At 40.2% G+C, this 15,274-nt stretch overlaps 1 protein-coding gene across 4 annotated transcripts in view; it reads left to right on the forward strand.

Annotated features, from left to right (window-relative positions):
- Frs2 (fibroblast growth factor receptor substrate 2) overlaps positions 1 to 15,274 on the forward strand; it is a 76,572-nt gene that overhangs the window by 28,379 nt on the left and 32,919 nt on the right. For 2 of the 4 annotated variants that reach the window (XM_027392353.2, XM_035450374.1), the window contains exon 2: positions 9,775 to 9,866. The exons of 1 other annotated variant lie outside the window; for it this stretch is intronic. The gene's annotated coding sequence lies outside the window, so the exon portion shown is untranslated. The remainder of the gene's footprint in view (positions 1 to 9,774; positions 9,867 to 15,274) is intronic. One more of the 4 variants, XM_035450375.1, reaches the window with a different exon arrangement.

Genomic DNA, 15,274 nt, shown 5'->3' on the forward strand with positions numbered 1-15,274 from the left:
TACAGGTCAGACAAAAGAGTGTAGAATAGTTACTAATAACAGAATAGTGCAGTTGCAGTAGGTGCTCAGGTGAGATTGCCAGCATCACTGTGCTTCAGCTCAGGGACTACTAGTCAGTAAAGTAAGGCTTCTTTGAAGGTAAGCACTGCCACACTGTGATAGCCTAGTGGGTGAGGCCACTCCGAAGTGACCAAAGACTGGATAAATTTCCATCATGGCTGTGCTGTGCTCAGAGATGGTTCGTACAGGGGACAAAACGTGATGGTGTGAGAGCTCATCACTGCACTCTGAATGTTACAGTGTAAGACAGATTGTTGAGCTGGGCTGTAAAGCTCAGTGGAAGAACATGAGCAGAGACCAGGGAGGCTCTGGGCTCAGTCTCCAGCAGACTCCTGCCTGAAATGGAGGAAACTTGTATAGACTGTTAAATTGTTTTTCATCTATCTAGTGTTTTCTGACCATAGCTGACCACAGATAACTGTCCATGGACAGTGACAATATGGCTAGCAGGGACTCTGTGTGGTTCCTTGCTCCTGACACTTTCATCTCTGCTGTTTATTCAGATTGCATGCCCACACTGTGATCTGTGCTATCAAGTAATAAACAGACTCGGGAAAAACATTCCTGAAATATAATACAGACCTGGAGCAGTATTTTTTCCCCTGTGTATTTGTTTATTTATTTAGTTAGTTTTTGTGTAAAGAAGGGTTGGGGGGCGGGGTGAGAATGATGGTACCTCTACTCATGTGCCAGCCAGGAGGAAAAAACAACTGAAGTGAACTTGATAGTTTAAAGGTTACTTAGGGAGAATTCAGTGGTTCAGGTTCATATTGTTGCAAGGGCTAGTGAATCAGGTTGAGAGTAAGCAGCCAGGAACAGTGCCCAGAATCACACTGCACAAGGCACCCTGTGAGGGTGCCAGTGGCAATTACAGAGACAGACAGACGCCACAGCCTGTCCCAGTGACACTGCTGGCTTTGGACGACTAAATGCTGCCACCTCTGCCCCAGACTTGACCTTGTTATAATTGTGCCAGCATTAGTGTGAGAACAAGTTTCTCTTCTCTTCTTCTCCTGTTCACTTGACCCCTCCTAGACTGTATTAGATGCACGTGTGATAAGCTGTGGGGAAACATTTAGCTTTCTGAGAGCATCAGATGGGTACAATTCTCAAAGTGGGAAGGTGTTTGATCTTTTAAAATAATCATATAGGAAAGTTTTAGCAGACAAAAAGAATGGTTCCTGATGCTTTGCTGCTTGTTGAAGTCCACACTGGGTGCCAGGTGCCAGGGTGTTTTATAAGCATTCTCCAATGTCACTCTTTCACAACAGCAACATTAACTAATCATTTTAGAGAAGAGGGAAGAGAGAGTGACTAGCAGTTAGTCATGGCAGAGTTGGGACATACATTTAAAGCCATGACTCCAGAGCCCATATTCATAAGCAGCGTGCTAAGTGACCTTTCCTTTTTTTTTTTTTCCAGGATTTAGCTCAAAATCCTGGAGTCTGGGCAGCTTTCCTTGAGAAGTTTGCACCCAAAGTCTCAGGTGTTTCTGTGTCTTATTTTCTTGCTGAACACCTTTTTTTTTTTTTTTTTTTTTTGTAACCAACATGCTTAAAATTGATATTAAAATATCCCGAGGAGTGAAGAGATGGCTCAGCACAGTGCAGTTGCCAGCACCCAGTCAGTCTTCTCATAACCGCCTGTGACTCCAGTTTCTGGGAGATATGACTCCTCTGGCATCCATGAGCACCTGTATTCATGTGCATACACCTACACACAGGCACACACAACACACATGTCAAAAACAATAAAATAGGGGCTGGAAAGGTGGCCCAGCAGTTATTAGCATTTGATTAACTTTGATTCCCAGTGTACACATGGCACCTCACAACTCTCTGAAACTTCAGTTCCAGGGAATATGACGCCCTCTTCTGGGGCACACACACAGCCTAGCAAAACACTCCTGCACATAAAATAAAAAATAAGTATATTTTTAAAAAACTCTAATAAACTCCATGCTTCAAATAAATTCTGTAAGTCTCTGAGCAGAGACTACCACTAAGGTAATTAAAATCTTGTATATGGTACGTTGGCTTATGAATTTTACAGTTCAAAATTTGTGGCTTTGACTTACTTTATAATGAAGTCTCACCTAGTCGATGCAGGCTGTCATGGAACTCCATATATAACCTTGACTGGTCTTGAGTTTCCAGTCCTCCCTCACCTCTTAGAGTGCTGGGATTACAGGAATGCACCACAGGTCTGCCATTCATTCACTTTACATTTTAATCAGAGTTTGAATAATTAACCCTTTTTGTTTTGTGGTACATGTATCAAACCAAGGTGCACAGTAAGTGCTTTGCCATTGAGCTTTCCTAGCCTAATTTCTGCTTCTTTGTCTTATTTTGTGACAGTTCTTAAATAATTTGGCCTAGTCTATGATCTGATGTTTTCTTTCTGAAAATCTGAGTTGGAAATTGAGTGAGTGGGAGGTGGGTTGGGGGGGTCGTTGGGGGGAATGGGAGGGTGGGAGGGTGAGGGGGGGGGACTGATAATGTAAAATAAGATTATTTCTAAAATAAATTTAAAAAATTTTAAAAAAAGAAATTGAGTTACTGAGTAAGAGACAGTTGTACACAAAGGAGAGGGGAGATAGAGTCACTAAGACTAAGCAAGAGAAATGCTCACACTACACAAAACAGAGACTCACCAAATAAAGGGGACATACGAATGCTGGCCTGCAAGTAGCATTTAAAATACTTTTTGTTACTTCTATTGTTAGGCTGAAAGACAATGAAATTCTTTGTCCTGAGTTAGTAAAGTCATCAGTTTATTTATTTATTTATTTGTTTGTTTGGAATCAGTGCTCTCCCTGGAGTAAACAGTAAGTCTTAAGTTTTCCTACAGTGTCATTAACTTTAGTACAAGCCTGTCCTGCAGATTTTCCTATGCTGCCAAAAAGCACGTTATAATAATGTGTGCCTTGTGATGAAATAGCTAGCCTAGTTTTTGTAAAATTGAGTCATTTGAGTGTCTTTTTTCTGCATAGCACTTGTGGACTACCTTAAATAATGGCCTGGGTGTTGGAGAGATGCTGATGTAAGGGAAATAAATGTCCATGAAGTTAAAAATACTCTTTTTTCTTTAAGGTTAACATTATGTTGAGTATACTGTACTTTTTGTCCTATTGCTCTTTTTTAGAGTATAAATTTTAATTTAAGAACTGTTAGTTCTTTGTAAAATTTTTGTTTTGGATCTAATGCAAGCTGTACACAAAAGATTTTTGTATATATATTATTAGGAATATGTCTTTGAATTTCTAAGATTATACCTCCTGAATTAAACCAGAAATTGAATCTTTAGTCCTTTTGTTAAACAACCAAGTTGAAAGCAAGGTGTTGTATTGACAGTGCCATTTCTTCTCTTTAGAGGTATTAGCTGGTGGTAAATCCAATGGCTTACCCGAGTTATTTAGAACTCTATATTTCCTAAAGTATACACAAATCATTCCTAATTTCCTTAACATACATGTTATCATACTCAATTTATGAATTCATTCTGTTTTAAAAATGTTTAAATTCTTTAATAGCATGATTTCTTCTGATTTGTAAATCAGACTGTGTGTATGTGTTCTCAATGTATGTTGGACTGGGTAATTCTGAGAAAAAAATAACCTTTGCCATATGAAATTAGTACTTTCTTACCTCTAAGTTGCATTAGCTACTTCAGTTGTAAAACCTGAAGAATTTCATAGGTTTTTGTTTGTTTTTGTTAATGTTTGGTTTTCTGTTTTTTTGCCACTCCCAAAATCTGTTCTGGTGTTTCTAATGATAACCATTTTATGGAGTTTGTCCTTTTTACTCTTCCTAACATTTTTTTTTCCTTGTGTGACACTTAAATTATATTTTATGTGTACAGATGGTTTGCCCTCATGTGTTTTGGTGTACCACACATGTGCCTGGTGCCCACTGAAGAATGTGTCAGATTCCCTGGAACTGGAGTTGTGGATGTCTGTGAGCCACCATGTGGGTGCTTGGACAGGAGCAGTAGACAGAGCTCTCAATTGCTGAGTCATCTCTTTCAGCCCTGCTTGGGTGTCATTTAAAGGAAAGAATATTAAGCAGATTGTTGATAGATAATGAAGGGAGAGCCATGGAATTTCTGTGGAATATCTTACAGCTGTAATTAACTTTAGGGAATTTAAGGATAAATAGAACTTCAGGTGTAGGTTGTGCTCTTGGTTTGTGTGTGCCCAGTGATCAGTAGGTAGGGAGGCTGGTTTGCAGTGTGGTAAGTGTGAGGGGGTGGTGGAGCTTTTAAGTGGTAGGGCTTAATGCAAGTCCTGAAAATTGCCGTCTCTAGAATGTGGGACCCTGGGTAGTTCTCTTGAGAGCTGTACTGAAAGAGCAGCATTGGCCACTCCTTGTTTTTAGTGCCATGAGATCTTTTTCTTTGTTGTGATGTTTCCCTGGAGATTCTTACCTGAGCCAGCTCCATGCTGTTTGCCCTTCAGTCTTCAAAATTGTGAGCTAAACAAAACTCTTAAAAGACAAACAAACAAACAAACAAAAGCCCTCCAGGCATGATGGCACAGACCTTTAATCCGCTTAGCACCTGGAGGGCAGAGGCAGGTGGGTCTCTCTGAGTTTGAGGACAGCCTAGTCATGACAAATTCCCGGCCAGTGAGACTCTGTCTCAAGTAAGTAATTAAATTTAAAATGCAATGAAAAGTTAATGGAGTAAGATGACAATCTGTAGGACACATGTAAAAACTGAATGTTTTGGTATCCAGATAACTCAACTCCCTGAAGAGTATAAAAAGTAAGCCTATTTGAGGCCAAGCCTCTCTGCATAATGAATATTTTAAGCATTGCATGTAAAGTTGATGAAAAACAACAAAGTCACAATTTTTGTGATCCTTATTTAGGTTTGTATTTATCTTTTGTGTGTGATGTTGAAGATTTAGAAGAAAACTTGGCAAGTTTCTATCTTGATATTCTAGATAGATCACAGAGGGAAATGTAATAATATTTTCTGTTTAAAAATACATTGTGTAGTTGGATGTGGTGGCACACTTCTTTATTTCCAGCACTCAGGAGGCAGAGGCAGGTGGATCTCTGTGAGTTTGAGGCCAGTCTGGTCTATAGAGGGAGTTACAGGACAGCCAGAGAGCTGCACAGAGAAACCCTCTCTTGAAAAACCAAGCAAGGAAACAAACAAAAACCATTTTGTATAGTGACCTAGAATTCAGCAGGAAGTCTATAGAAAACAAAAGTTGTAAAATAGGACATTTACTCATTTTATGAGTGTACTTAGGAAGGAGGACCAGACAATTACTGATTATAAAGATTGTATATGTAACTTTCAAGAGACCATGCACACTCACATGCCATCATTTCCCTCTATAAAGCCTGAAGCAAGGCCTAAAAACAGACACTACTGATGATACCTCAGGCATTGAATTGAAATCACTCAGGCCATTCCCATAGCTTTGTTTGATTTTAAATACAGTTTTGAACATGCTGTGGTGAAGAACACTAAGAACCCGGGGTTTTTCCTTTTAAATCAGGTTGTATTATTTCCAATTGTGGCCTTGAGAATGAGTCCTCCTTCCTTCCCCTCCAACATCCCTACACGGACTTTAGATTCTGAGGGGCAGTTATATTAGTTTTTGTTGACAACCCAGTACAAAAATATTTTGCAAAGTAGCATTTATATTTAGTCGTTTGGCAACTTTAAACTTGGTACTTCTGCTGCATTTCTCCTCTATACAAAGAGCTAGGTTGTATTAATGTTTAAAGACATATTTTTTAGTCACAGTGATAATTCTTCTAAGGAATTTTCATGTTCTCCGAATAATTGAGGGCATCAGCATAGCAAGGCCAAGTTATTAAAAGTCTTTAAAATTTTAAGTTACATTTACTTACTGTGTATATGATCCTGTGTACACATGTACAGGCGCATGGGTGGTTGGAAGATAAGGGTCCATTCTCTTTCCACTGTGTGGGTCCAGAAGAGTGCACACAGTGTCAGCTTGACAGGGACCTTTGCCTGCTTAGCCACTTGCTGATCCTGTCACTCACCTTTTAGATACTGATTTGCTATCTCATTTCTAGATGACCGAAGTTTTCTGTTTAAAAATATTGAAGGGTTCTCTCTGCCTCTTCCCCCAAGTCAGCTTTTTACTGTCAGATTCATTATTCAGCCCTTGAAGCCCCTGCGGATTCTGTTTCTGGATTTATTTTCACTTCTTGGGTTATATGATAGGTTTGTGAACTTTAAATGAACATAGAGTATTCAGATGAAAGGTATGTTGGCAGTGGGTTTGGGACAGTTTTAGAGATTTGGATGTGTTTGGTTTGGTCTTCAGGGCCTATTAAATGTGATCACTGAGTCATACTTGGTGGTTCCTCTGTCCCCTGGCTAATTTCTGTTAAAACCCTGAGGTTTGCCAGCCACATGATACTCAAAAAGGCAGAGTAGGCCTCAGCCCAGAGTGAGTTTGTTTATTTAAAGCAAAAAACATTAAGTTCAGACATCCCTACAGTGTTGCATCTAATTTAGTCCTGTTAAGACTTGTGCGCTTTTGATTCTTTCCAGTGGCCACAATTCCTAAAGATAACGAGGAAATTTGAAGTAGTGGAACTTTTCCTGAGAAAACTTAACTTTATAATCACAAACAGACGTGCTTAAAGGAGTTCAAGAAAGGGAATGCCATTTCTTTTGGGAATTGTTCTAATAGTTCTCATCTGATTAAGATCCTGAGCTGCTCCTTTGTGGGATTGGGGACAGAGTATTTAAAAACAAAACAGGAACAAAAACTGTGCAGATATGTCTTACTGAATTTTTTTCTTTGAAGTTGGGGACATAACTTTTGTTTATTTGTTTGTTTTTTAAGGTATTTCGAGACAGGGTTTCTCTGTGTAGCTCTGGCTGTCCTGGAACTCCCTCTGTAGACCAGGCTGTCCTCAAACTCACAGAGATCTCCTGCCTCTGCCTCACCACTACACCAGGCACAAATAGCATTTTGTGGATTATCATTCAGTTATAGCATGAGAAGTAGGGAACTGCCAGAATTGTGGGTTTATTCTTGTCTTCTGTAAGAATGCTAACTTTTCACTTCCTACAGAAGACTTGAATTCCTAATGGTCTCTACAATACCTTAAAGAATATGAATGTTTAATAAAAAAACACCTGCCCATCTCATGCCTGGTACTTGGCAAAACCACATATTCAGCTCTTCCCCTTCTTGGAGACTTTACCAAAGGTAAAATTGATCAAGTTCCAAGATAGCCTAGGCTTTTGTTCTAGTTCTGTGATTGGGAATATGTCTTTGTTGTCTTTTTGTTTGTTTGTTTTGGTTTGGTTTTTTTTTTTTTTTTTTTTTTTTTTTTTTTTTTTTTTTTTTTTTTTTTTTTTTTTTTGGTTTTTCGAGACAAGGTTTCTCTGTGCAGCTTTGGAGCCTATCCTGGCACTCGCTCTGGAGACCAGGCTGGCTTTGAACTCACGGAGAACTGCCTGCCTCTGCCTCCCAAGTGCTGGTCTTTGTTGTCTTTTATGTTTTTTGTTTATTGAGGGAAAGATGATGATGGTGATGTAGTTGGCATTAGTGGCATTTCTGTGGGAGAAATGGTGTTTGAGGGTTAAGCATTTTGTCTTGTTAGGGCTTCTGTTGCTATGAAGAGACACCATGTCCATGGCAATTCTTTTTTTTTTTTTTTTTTAAGATTTTATTTATTAAGTATACAGTCTTCTGTCTGCATGTGCCCTGCACGACAGCAGAGGGCACCAGATCTCATTCAAGGTGGTTGTGAGCCACCATGTGGTTGCCAGGAATTGAACTCAGGACCTCTGGAAGAGCAGTCAGTGCTCTTAACCTCTGAGCAATCTCTCCAGCCCGGCAATTCTTATAAAGGAAAACATTTAATAGAAGCTGACTTACAGGTTCAGAGGTTTAGTCCATTGTCATCATGGTGTGAAGCATGAGGACAAGCAGGTAGGCATGGTGTTGGAAAGGTAGCTGGGAGTTTTGTATCTGGATTGGTGGGCAGCAGGAAGATAGAATGACACCAGGCCTGGCTTGAGCTTCTGAAACCTTAGAGCCCGCCCCCTGTGACACACTTCTCCAACAAAGCCACACCTACTCCAACAAAGCCACACCTGCAGTAATGCCACTCCTATGAGTATATGGGAGCTATTTTCTTTTTTCTTTTATTCATTCATTCATTTATTTATTTTTAGGTATTTATTTATTTCCCTCAATAAACAAAAAACAGGTGTGGCTTTGTTGGAGTAGGTGTGGCTTTGTTGGAGAAGTGTGTCACAGAGGGCGGGCTCTAAGGTTTCAGAAGCTCAAGCCAGGCCTGGTGTCATTCTATCTTCCTGCTGCCCACCAATCCAGATACAAAACTCCCAGCTTATTTATTATGTATACAGCTTTCTGCCTGCATATATTCCTGCACACCAAAAGAGGGCACCAGATCTCATTACATATGGTTGTGAGCTATCATGTGGTTGCTGGGAATTGAACTCAGGGCCTCTAGAAGAGCAGCCAGTTCTCTTAACCACTGAGTCATCTCTCTAGCCCCCTTTTTCTTCCTTCCTTCCTTCCTTCCTTCCTTCCTTCCTTCCTTCCTTCCTTCCTTCCTTTTTAGCATAATTTCTTCATTGGATTTTTAGGAATTTTATATCAGGCACTCCCAATTCTGCTCACCTCCTCATCCTTCCGTATTCTCCCCTCCCCACCGCAGTGCCCCCACAATGAAAATTTTAAATAAATAAAAACCTCTTGACTTCTCAATCTTTCCTGCCTCTCCAACACCTCTTCATTAGTCCCGGCAGCATTAGGAGCTGCAGTGTTTTGTCCAATCAGCTTTACTTGCAGATGTTCATTGCAAGGGATCATTGGTCTGGTTCAAGGCCTCTGGTTTCTGGTACACCATCATCACTCCTCACAGAAATTCCTCTTGGGTATTCTATTGCTGCCCCAAGTCACAGAGATAGTGCAGTTATCATTCCACAGGACCAGTCCCTTCATGAGCTCCAGCAGGTCGTAGGTGGGGTAGATGTTAAGGGTGGGTCAACCACAGTGGGCCTGGGTGGTAGCTGAACTGGTCAGTCCAGGCCACTGGGGCTGCCCCCCTCAGGGTCAGCTCTCTCCTGCCCATGGTGAGGAGTGGGGCCATCTCTCCTGGGGGCATCCAGCAAAAGGTAGGACAGCTATTCTAGGGCCAGGGAAGGGCAGGGTTCCTGTGGGGGCTGTTTTCATTCAGACCACCATACATTCCATCAGTTGGAGTTAACCAATAATCAGTTTTTTCATTGTGAAGAGCGTTTATTGGCACAGTAGCCATTGTTTCAGGTGCCTAAAGTAAATAAATAAAATGGACAGAAATCCCTTTCTTGTTTTTTTTTTTTTTATTTTAGGTGTAATGGCTAAATAAACAATGAGTGGACAGTTGCTTTATGGTGTTCAAAACATGCAGTTTTATGGTTTCCTGTGTGTATCTTTTGTGTTCCAGTTTACAGATCTCAATCAAGAGCCCCAGAGGGACAAAGATGTTGAGGACTGAAACATTGTGGTCCTAGGGGACAGTACCCAGTATTTTGTTTTTAAACTGTGCATCATAACTCTAATGTTTTCTGTTAGAAGTTTGCTTAAGAGCTGTGTGAATAGTCCTTACTGGTCATGATGATGTAGTCATTTGTTCTTACAGACTTTATGGTTTGTAATATATGAACCACATTCTCAATACTGTACCTTTATTTCAGAAATGGCCATCAAGAAGTAGATGCGCAGATGTAACGGTGAGGAAATAATCCACGTCATGAAGTAAGATGCAGCATAGCGTTCATCCAGATTAGTAAGTCACCAAGTGTCTCACTTTCATCTTAACAGTTATCTACACTGAAAACATGTAATAAGAATATGGGTGTTAGGAGTCACCTGAAATTTGTTCTTACTGTGTTGTACAGATTCTAGCATATGATTCTAGAAAATATGCCTGCTATGTTTTCTTGAAAGAATCATACAGGTAGTATTATTGAATTCCAGCTTTAGAAAAATGTATTGAAGCCAGGAGGTGGTGGTGCATGCCTTTATTCCCAGCACCCAGGAGGCAGAGGCAGGAAAATCTCTGTGAGTTCAAAGGAAGCCTGGTTTACAGAGCGAGTTCTGGGACAGCCAGGGCTACACAGAGAAACCCCATTTTGAAAACCCAAAATAAATAAATAGACAAATAGAATTTTACAATTTAAAAAATAAAAGAAAGAAGAAACGCATTGAAAAAGAGTTGTTATGATTCTGCTGCCCCATATAGCTTTTCTTACTATTTCGGGGTACTTGTTTTTCATTCCAGTCTTTGTTCTGCATATTTAAAAGATAAAACAAGCACAATGTTGTATAGACTGTGCTTCTTTTCTGGGCCTAGTAGCACACGCATGAAATCCCAGCTCTGGAGTGGCTAAGGCAGGAGGATTGTATAATTGGGCTACATAGTGAGGTCAACATCAGCCTGGGATCCAGAGAGACTCGGTCTCAAACAAGTGACAAGAGGGAATATGCTTCTGTAAAATTAAGTTTATCTCAGATGCTTAATTCTGGAATTAGAAATTTGCCTTTCAGTATTTAACTGGGGGTTTCTTATTGGTATGATGAAATGTTCTGCAATTAGATGATGCTAATGATTATAAAATTTTGTGGATATAAATGCCTCTGTTTAAATAGGTTAACTTTACAGTACTTTTATGCCTAAATGTCACTTGAGTCCCTGGTGTCGTAGAAAGTGTGCCTCACATCACTATGTGCCTGACAAAAATGATTGGATGTTCAGTTGATAAGTAATTGGTGTTTTATTTAATTTTCTTAAGAGTTGCTTTTTAAATTTTATGTGCATGAGTGTTTTGTTCTGATGCATATAACCACATGCATGCCTGGTTCCCTTGGAAGTTAGAGGAGGCGTCAGATTCCCTAGAACTGAAGTTGCAGATGGTTGTGACCCACCATGTGCTGGGAGTCAATCCTAGGGCACGTGCCTTTAACCACTGAGCCTGGGCTCCAGCTCCTCTAAGTGGTAGTTCTATGATAAAAGTTGATTTTACATTTTTTGCTAAAAGTACTTTTATCATTAAGAAATCTACTGTCAGCCAGGCATGATAGTGTACTCCTTTAATCCCAGCATTCAGTTCTCAGAGGATCTGTGAGTTCAAGGCTAGCTAGGGCTGTATAGTGAGATCCTGTCTAAAGGAAGTCTAATGTCTCATACTTTGTTGGGTAATAAAAAATGCCCTCATTCTGAAAGTATTCAACTACAATTAGCATTTTTGAAATTATTCATTTTCAAAAATTTTGAAACTACTGCTTTTCTACCTGAAAAAAAATTTTAGGGAAAAATCTATATTTGCTTTCTCAGAAGAATTCCACAAAATAAGAAATCATTAATACAGTAGTGAACTAAATGTGAAAGGTAATGGTTTCTGTCACATAGATCATGAAAGACAGAGTGACAGCATTTGTTTTCACACATTATGTAGTGTGCCTGCATGAGCATATAGGTGCTTGCATGCTGTAACACCCCATAGAGTTGTGAGGACAACTTGTGTGGGTCAGCTCTCTCCTCCCAACATGTGGGTCTCAGGGATCGAAACAGGTCATCAGGCTTGTCAAGTCCTCCTACCCAATGAGTGGTCTCATCAGCTCTTGTTTGGTGTTTGTTTTTGTTTATTTTATATTCTTAGAGATGGGGTTCTTAATTTGTAGGCCTGGCTCCTTTGAACTTGCCATGTATATGAGGCTGGCCTGTAATTGCTAGAGATCCTCCTCTGCTCTGAGATGTACATCAGCACGCCTGGCTGGCTCTGAACTTTTAAAAGTGGGGTCTCCTGTAGCCCAGGCTGTGTCAGGTCCACTGTGGGGCTAAGACTAGCTTTGAATACCTTTCTGATCTTGTCTTTGACCAACTGCTGGGATTATGGTTGTCTTCCACAATGCCCAGGCCTAATAGCTATTTTTAAATTTTCCTTAAGGATCACCTTTCCAATGGCTCTTGAGTGGTTACTATAACAATAGGTTTTTTATAGTCTTTAGACTTTCTGAAGGAAGACACCAGTGAGCAGATATTATAATCTTTTTCTTTTTCTTTTTGGCTTGTTAACAGTATACCTGGTACTTGAATTCAATTGCTGGGCAGCTTTAAAATGTTACTTGGTTACATTTTCTCAGGAGCATTCTGAGAGAGGTAGTGGTGATCATTGTAGATTATTTCAACCAGCCAACTAAAAATGCTTTTAAATTGGGTTTTTTAGATCAATAACCAGTTCCTATTAAATTTTACAGTATCATATGTTGAGGGGTGCATGTACTCTGAACATCTTTTTCCCATTGTTGAATCTGCTGTAGAGTTAATCCTGGTCTTAGAAACAAAGGTTAAAATAACAGGACCTACTGAGGAAGAGAAGGGAAGAGTGGAGCAGCATAACAGTTATTTGACAACAGGGCTTGAGCCTCACACACAAGTGCTGGATCAGAAGGGAATGTCCTCATTCATGGGCCTCTTCTCTTCTGCCCTGTGTCCCTCCTGCTTCCAGGTTGTTAAGAAGGTCTTGGGATGCAAATAGTGTGTTCACATCTTCCAGGGTGCTGTTCAAGGCATTGAAAAAGGACTTGAGTAGAAATTCAGAATCTTCTTTTCATAGACAACAGTGCTTAAGAAAAGTAGAAACTGCAGAAGATTTAATCTCACTCACCTTAACCTGTCCTGCTTTGCCATTTTCTTTTGGAAAGTGAAACTTAAATCTTCTACATTAATATACGATACATAATGATGATGGCTTATAGTGTCTGGCACTTTTAGGGCTATCTAGAGGGGGTGTGTGTGTGTGTGTGTGTGTGTGTGTGTGTGTGTGTGTGTGTGTGTGTTGTGTGTGTGTGTGTGTGTTTGGGGTGGGGGTTCAAGACTAGGTTTCTCTGTGTAGTCCTGGCTGTCTGTCCTAGAACTCACTTTGTAGACCAGGCTGGCCTTGAACTCAGAGAGATCAGCCTGCCTCTGTCTCCAAAGTGCTAGGTTTAAAAGTGTGTGCCACCCATGCCGTGTGTGTGTGTGTGTGTGTGTGTGTGTGTGTGTGTGTGTGTGTGTGTGTGTGTGTGTGTGTGTGTGATTTTTTAAAATTTTTATTTAATGATGCTGGGATTTTACCCAAGGCCTCATATGTGGTAGGCATTCTCCTATTACTGAGCTATGCCTAAATTCCAGTGTTTTTAGTTTGTGTTTGTGTGTATGCGTGTTTGCTGGTACATGTGTACAGATACATGTCTGTGCAGGAGCATGTCTCTGTATATAGAGGCCAGAGAACAGCCATAGCTTTCATTTCTCAGGCCCAACCACTTTTTTCTTTAGAGACAAGGTCTCTCACTTGCTTGGAACTTGCCAAATAGGTGAGGTTGGCTGACCAGAAAGCCTTGGGGATCTTGCCTGGCTCTGTCTCCATAGTGCTAGGATTACAATGCTTATCACTATACCCAACTTTTTCTCACATGGGGTCCAGGGACCCATCCATCTCAGGTTTGCAAGGCACGCACTTCATTAACTGAACTTCCTCTCCAACACCTGACATTTTTATATTTTGTGTAGAAAACTAGCACATTATTCATACATGCACATATACAGTACCACTCTGCTGTGCAGTTAATTATAGTAAAGGGACAATGGCAACCTTAAAAAAATGATTATACATTTTAAAAACTAGTTGAAATGGTAAATTTTACATAGTATATTTTGTATTTTTTGTTTAAAATTTTGTGAACCTTTAAGAGGCTGAATGTCTGAACATATCAGCATTTTACTTAAGTTCAGGAATATTGATATTAAAATCTTTAGTTCATTCTATACTCATCATTATTGACTGGTTCATATAAGGGATCATTCTGTCTTTAATGTTTGTTGTGCATATTATTTTGTTTATAACATAGGTTTCTGAAAAATACTGTGTGTGTGTGTGTGTGTGTGTGTGTGTGTGTGTGTAAGACTGAGAAGTCTGAGTGTCTGTATTTGTGCACTTGTACACGTGTGTGGAGGACAGAAGATGGCATCCAGTAATCTCCTATGATTTACTTTGTATATACGTCCGGGTTTGTGCTTATGAGTATAGTGACCATAGGAGCCTCAGATCTCTGGAGCTGGTGTTGAAAGTGGCTGTGAACTACTTGATATAGTTGCTGGGAACTGAAGGTTCTTGTTAGGAGGGCAGTTTCTTAATATGACATGGGTGTCTTAGAGGCTTTTAGTTCTGGGATTAGGGAACTGATACATGGTGGAAAGAAATAGAGCAAGGAAGTACATTTGTGTTGCTCTAATAACACACCACAGACTAGGTAACTTATAAAGAACAGAAATTGATTTATGTTCAATTATGGAAGCTGAGAATTCTAAGATCAGGATACTGGTGGGTTCCTTGTCTGAGTGTTGCTTCCTGCAGAGAGGAAGGATGCTATATCATGTGATGGACGGTGGAAGAAAAAAGGCCAATATGAAGCCTTTTTTCTTAATCCCATTCACAAAGAGGAGCTGCATGACCTAATCACTCTTAGAACCACCCCTGATCCTCCTATCACCCTGGCCTTTGAGTCTCAGGGCCTGAATTCTGTCTGGGTGGAATTCAGACTGTAACAGGAAGGGAAGGAGTGCACATCACATGTCTGTGAAAACAAAGCCAAGATTGAAACCTTTTGAAAGTAGGGTTTTGTTTTGTTTTGTTTTGTTTTTTGGTTTTGGTTTTGGTTTTTTTGGCCAATAATGAAGTATTTATAAAAGATTTGGTGAGGCCAGGGGTGGTGGCAGCATAGGCCTTTAATCCCAGTATTCAGGAGGCAGAGGCAGGCTGTGAGTTCAAGGCCAGCCTGATCAACAAAGTGAGTTCTGGGACAGGTTTCAAAGCTACACAGAAGCTTTGTCTTGGAAAAAAAAAGATTTGGTGAGAAGACTAGTAACTTGAAGCTGATAACTGATTTTCACATTCCATAGATGGTCAAATATTGCTGCACTCTTTAAAAAGTACAACTCATGTCAGGAGATGGTGGCGCACGCCTTTAACCCCAGCACTTGGGAGGCAGAGGCAGGTGGACCCCTGAGAGTTCAAAGCCAGCCTAGTCCACAGAGCTAGTTCCAGGACATCGAGGGCTGTTATACACAGAGAAATCCTATCTTGAAAAACAAAAACAAAAAACCAACCAAATAAACAAAGGTACAGCTCAGACAATTAAACAAGTAGCACAGTT

This window comes from Cricetulus griseus, assembly GCF_003668045.3.
Source record: "Cricetulus griseus strain 17A/GY chromosome 1 unlocalized genomic scaffold, alternate assembly CriGri-PICRH-1.0 chr1_0, whole genome shotgun sequence".
Lineage (NCBI taxonomy): Eukaryota > Metazoa > Chordata > Mammalia > Rodentia > Cricetidae > Cricetulus > Cricetulus griseus.